The sequence below is a fragment of the Leuresthes tenuis genome, unplaced genomic scaffold, assembly GCF_036924035.1.
Source record: "Leuresthes tenuis unplaced genomic scaffold, fLeuTen1.0.hap1 SCAF_80, whole genome shotgun sequence".
NCBI classification, from domain to species: domain Eukaryota; kingdom Metazoa; phylum Chordata; class Actinopteri; order Atheriniformes; family Atherinopsidae; genus Leuresthes; species Leuresthes tenuis.
The window spans coordinates 126,160-132,304 of NW_027325434.1; the positions used below are offsets into that span (position 1 = coordinate 126,160).

Below are 6,145 nucleotides of genomic sequence, written 5' to 3' on the forward strand. Positions count from 1 at the left end.
TTCTTGTAGCCGAACAACTCCGCTCCCGCTATTGATTGTGTACAGTCGGGTATTTTAACCTTTTCTTACCCGCTTTTTACCAACTATGGTCGGACATTCACACCGTCTTACAGCGGAACACCTCTGCTCCCGCTTTTGATGGTGTATAGTCGGGCATTCGAAGCTTTTCTTACCCGCTTTTTACAAACTATGGTGGGACATTCAAACCTTCTTGTATCCGAAAACCTCTGCTCTCTCTTTTGATCATACATTGTCGGACATTCGCACCTTTTCTTACCCGCTTTTTACAAACCATGGTCGGACTTTCACACCTTCTTGTAGCCGAACAACTCCGCTCCCGCTATTGATTGTGTACAGTCGGGTATTTTAACCTTTTCTTACCCGCTTTTTACCAACTATGGTCGGACATTCACACCTTCGTACAGCGGAACACCTCCGCTCCCTCTTTTGATGGTGTATGTTCGGGCATTAAAACCTTTTCTTACCCGCTTTTTCCAAACTATGGTCGGCTATTCACAGCTTCCTCTCCACCATACTTGTATGGTGGGATATTCACACCCACTTGCATCCGAAGACCTCCGCCCCAAATTTTGTTGATATTTAGTCGGACATTCGAACCTTACCCGCTTTTGGCAAACTATGGCCTTCTTGCAGCCAAACAACTCTGATCTTGCTTTTGATGATGTAAGGTTGGGCATTCAGACCTTGCTTCACCTGCTTTTCACCAAATATAGTCGGACATTCACACCTTCTTGCAGCCGAACACTTCCGCTCCACCTTTTAGTGTTCTATCACACCTTTTTTTTCACCGCATTTTATACATTATGGTTGGAAATTTTCAACCACTCTCATCCGAAGACCTCTCCTCCCGCTTTTGTTAATATATTTGAACTTTAGTTTGACATTCAAACCTTCTTGCAGCTGAACCACCTCCGCTCCCTGTTTTGATCATATATGGTCTGGCTACTACCTTTTCTTACCCGTTTGTGAGTAATTATGGCTGGACATTCACACCTACTTACAGTCGAACACAACCTCTCTCGCTTTTGATGATGTATGGACCGGCATTTTTACCTTTTCTAACACATTTTTCAGCAATTATGGTTGGAGATTCACACCTACTCACAGCCGAACAACTCCGCTCCCGCATTTGATGATGTATAGTCGGGCATTCTCACCCTTTCTCATCAGCTTTTTACAAATTATGATCTGACATTCACACCTACTTGCAGTCGAACAGCTCTGCTCCCGCTTTTGATTATGTTTGGTTGGATATTCGAACCTTTTCTTAACTTCTTTTTACATATTTTGGTTGGACGTTCACACCTTCTTGTAGCCGAACACTTCCACTCCTGCTTTTGATGATGTATGGTTGGGCATTCACACCTTTTTTTTGCCCATTTTTCAGGAATTATGGGTGGACATTCACACCTTGCAGCTGAACACCTCCTATCCCACTTATGATCATGTGCGGTTTGATTTTCGAAAAGTTTCTTTCATGTTTTCTAGCAATTATTGATGGACATGTAGACCTTCTTGCAGCTGAACACCTCCGCTCCCGCTTTTGATCATACATTGTCAGGCATTCGCACCTTGTCTTACCCACTTTTTACAAACTTTAGTCGAACAGTCACACCTTTTTGCAGCCGAACACCACCTCTCCCGCTTTTGATGATGTATGGTCCAGCATTCTTACCTTTTCTAACACATTCTTCAGCAATTATGGTCGGACATTCACACCTACTCAGAGCCGAACACCTCCGCTCCCGCATTTGATGGTGTATAGTCGGGCATTCTCACCCTTTCTCATCAGCTTTTTGAAAATTATGATCTGACATTCACACCTGCTTTTGATGATGTATTGTTAGGCATTCGCACCTTTTTTTTTACCCATTTTTCATGAATTATGGGTGGACATTCACACCTTCTTGCAGCCGAACACCTCCTCTCCCGCTTATGATCATGTGCGGTTTGATATTCGAAAATTTACTTTCTTGTTTTAAAGCAATTATTGATGGACATTCAAACCTTCTTTTTGATGGTGTATAGTCGGGCTTTCGAGCCTTTTCTTCCTGGTTTTTACAAACCATGGTCGGACTTTCACACCTTCTTGTAGCCGAACAACTCCGCTCCCGCTATTGATTGTGTACAGTCGGGTATTTTAACCTTTTCTTACCCGCTTTTTACCAACTATGGTCGGACATTCACACCGTCTTACAGCGGAACACCTCTGCTCCCGCTTTTGATGGTGTATAGTCGGGCATTCGAAGCTTTTCTTACCCGCTTTTTACAAACTATGGTGGGACATTCAAACCTTCTTGTATCCGAAAACTTCCGCTCTCTCTTTTGATCATACATTGTCGGACATTCGCACCTTTTCTTACCCGCTTTTTACAAACCATGGTCGGACTTTCACATCTTCTTGTAGCCGAACACATCCGCTCCCGCTATTGATTGTGTACAGTCGGGTATTTTAACCTTTTCTTACCCGCTTTTTACCAAGTATGGTCGGACATTCACACCTTCGTACAGCGGAACACCTCCGCTCCCTCTTTTGATGGTGTATGTTCGGGCATTCAAACCTTTTCTTACCCGCTTTTTCCAAACTATGGTCGGCTATTCACAGCTTCCTCTCCACCATACTTGTATGATGGGATATTCACACCCACTTGCATCCGAAGACCTCCGCCCCAAATTTTGTTGATATTTAGTCGGACATTCGAACCTTACCCGCTTTTGGCAAACTATGGCCTTCTTGCAGCCAAACACCTCTGATCTCGCTTTTGATGATGTAAGGTTGGGCATTCAGACCTTGCTTCACCTGCTTTTCACCAAATATAGTCGGACATTCACACCTTCTTGCAGCCGAACACTTCCGCTCCACCTTTTAGTCTTCTATCACACCTTTTTTTCACCGCATTTTATACATTATGGTCGGAAATTTTCAACCACTCTCATCCGAAGACCTCTCCTCCCGCTTTTGTTAATATATTTGAACTTTAGTCGGACATTCAAACCTTCTTGCAGCTGAACCACCTCCGCTCCCTGTTTTGATCATATATGGTCTGGCAATACTACCTTTTCTTACCCGTTTGTGAGTAATTATGGCTGGACATTCACACCTACTTGCAGCCGAACACAACCTCTCTCGCTTTTGATGATGTATGGACCGGCATTCTTACCTTTTCTAACACATTTTTCAGCAATTATGGTCGGAGATTCACACCTACTCACAGCCGAACAACTCCGCTCCCGCATTTGATGGTGTATAGTCGGGCATTCTCACCCTTTCTCATCAGCTTTTTGCAAATTATGATCTGACATTCACACCTACTTGCAGTCGAACAGCTCTGCTCCCGCTTTTGATTATGTTTGGTTGGATATTCGAACCTTTTCTTAACTTCTTTTTACATATTTTGGTTGGACGTTCACACCTTCTTGTAGCCGAACACTTCCACTCCTGCTTTTGATGATGTATGGTTGGGCATTCACACCTTTTTTTTGCCCATTTTTCAGGAATATGGGTGGACATTCACACCTTGCAGCTGAACACCTCCTATCCCACTTATGATCATGGGCGGTTTGATTTTTGAAAAGTTTCTTTCATGTTTTCTAGCAATTATTGATGGACATGTAGACCTTCTTGCAGCTGAACACCTCCGCTCCCGCTTTTGATCATACATTGTCAGGCATTCGCACCTTGTCTTACCCACTTTTTACAAACTTTAGTCGAACAGTCACACCTTTTTGCAGCCGAACACCACCTCTCCCGCTTTTGATGATGTATGGTCCAGCATTCTTACCTTTTCTAACACATTCTTCAGCAATTATGGTCGGACATTCACACCTACTCAGAGCCGAACACCTCCGCTCCCGCATTTGATGGTGTATAGTCGGGCATTCTCACCCTTTCTCATCAGCTTTTTACAAATTATGATCTGACATTCACACCTGCTTTTGATAATTTATTGTTAGGCATTCGCACCTTTTTTTTACCCATTTTTCATGAATTATGGGTGGACATTCACACCTTCTTGCAGCCGAACACCTCCTCTCCCGCTTATGATCATGTGCGGTTTGATATTCGAAAATTTACTTTCTTGTTTTAAAGCAATTATTGATGGACATTCAAACCTTCTTTTTGATGGTGTATAGTCGGGCTTTCGAGCCTTTTCTTCCCGGTTTCTACAAACCATGGTCGGACTTTCACACCTTCTTGTAGCCGAACAACTCCGCTCCCGCTATTGATTGTGTACAGTCGGGTATTTTAACCTTTTCTTACCCGCTTTTTACCAACTATGGTCGGACATTCACACCGTCTTACAGCGGAACACCTCTGCTCCCGCTTTTGATGGTGTATAGTCGGGCATTCGAACCTTTTCTTACCCGCTTTTTACAAACTATGGTGGGACATTCAAACCTTCTTGTATCCGAAAACCTCCGCTCTCTCTTTTGATCATACATTGTCGGACATTCGCACCTTTTCTTACCCGCTTTTTACAAACCATGGTCGGACTTTCACACCTTCTTGTAGCCGAACAACTCCGCTCCCGCTATTGATTGTGTACAGTCGGGTATTTTAACCTTTTCTTACCCGCTTTTTACCAACTATGGTCGGACATTCACACCTTCGTACAGCGGAACACCTCCGCTCCCTCTTTTGATGGTGTATGTTCGGGCATTCAAACCTTTTCTTACCCGCTTTTTCCAAACTATGGTCGGCTATTCACAGCTTCCTCTCCACCATACTTGTATGGTGGAATATTCACACCCACTTGCATCCGAAGACCTCCGCCCAAAATTTTATTGATATTTAGTCGGACATTCGCACCTTACCCGCTTTTGGAAAACTATGGCCTTCTTGCAGCCAAACACCTCTGATCTCGCTTTTGATGATGTAAGGTTGGGCATTCAGACCTTGCTTCACCTGCTTTTCACCAAATATAGTCGGACATTCACACCTTCTTGCAGCCGAACACTTCCGCTTTTAGTGTTCTATGAGGCATTCACATATTTTTTTTCACCGTATTTTATAGATTATGGTTGGAAATTCTCACCCACTCTCATCCGAAGACCTCTCCTCCCGCTTTTGTTAATATATAGTCGGGCATTCGAACCTTTTCTTACCCGCTTTTTACAAATTATAGTCGAACATTCACACCTACTTGCAGCTGAATACTTCCGCTCCACCTTTTAGGTATGTATGGTTGGCATTTGCACCTCTTTTTATACTGATTGCTGAAGATTAAGTTGTACTTTCTCAAACTACAACATTTTTTTATTTGTTGAAACTTGATTTGAAGTGGATAAATAAGGAGGACAAACAGTTTTAAGTCAGGCTGATAGAAGGAATTCATTTTATAGCAAAATCTGTACTTCGTCATATGTCGAGAGATGCTTATTGCTGAAGAAGTTCTTTCTCATTCTACAAAGTACAACGTTGTTTATCGTTGAAACTTGATTAGACATGAATAAATATGAAGGACAAAGCAGTCTTAACTTGGTTTGAGTTAAGGAATTCGTTTTATAGGAGAATCCGAATTCGTGCATAACTCATAAAATAGAGCTTATTTTCGGATTCCTGAAGAATGATTCTGGTTCTAGCCTTTTGGCTAAGATCAAGTGTAGTATCTGTACTTATCAGTTTAATATGTGATATGTCTATGCAAGGACTACATATTAAATGGATTTTTATCAATAGGAGTTGAAAAAGGAGCTTGCTCCGTTCACTCCAAGCATCGACCCAGTACTGCAGTGCCGCTGGGAACGGTGCGCTCTTCTCTGCTCTTGTGAAAAAGCAAACAGCGGTGCAGGATGGAAGTTTCAGGGAGCCCAAGATGAAACTTTCTTTTAATCTGCTGAGAAAAGAGAGTGAATGCGAAGTAGACTTTAACACAGCTCTGGGAGCGAGCCGAGTGTGGGCTAACCGGAAGAATTGCTTGAAAGAAACGCGACACCGAATGAGTGGTCAGATCAAAGCCTCAATACGGTGTTCCCGTGGTGTTTGTGGCTGCCTTGTCTTTTGCACAGAGTAAAAGACAAGGCAGCCATCGAATAGGGCACGATTGTTCCTACTTGGTCAGCCGAGGAGCAAGGGGGGGGAGCAAGCGTCTCAACCAAGCAAATCTCACCAAGTAGGAACAAT

General features: G+C 43.1%; 1 non-coding gene across 1 annotated transcript; it reads left to right on the forward strand.

Moving 5' to 3' along the window:
* Positions 1-5,593: 5,593 nt before the first annotated feature.
* Positions 5,594-5,780, forward strand: LOC140286251 (U2 spliceosomal RNA). The gene has a single exon (XR_011911102.1). It is a non-coding gene; the product is annotated as a U2 spliceosomal RNA (small nuclear RNA).
* Positions 5,781-6,145: the final 365 nt, after the last annotated feature.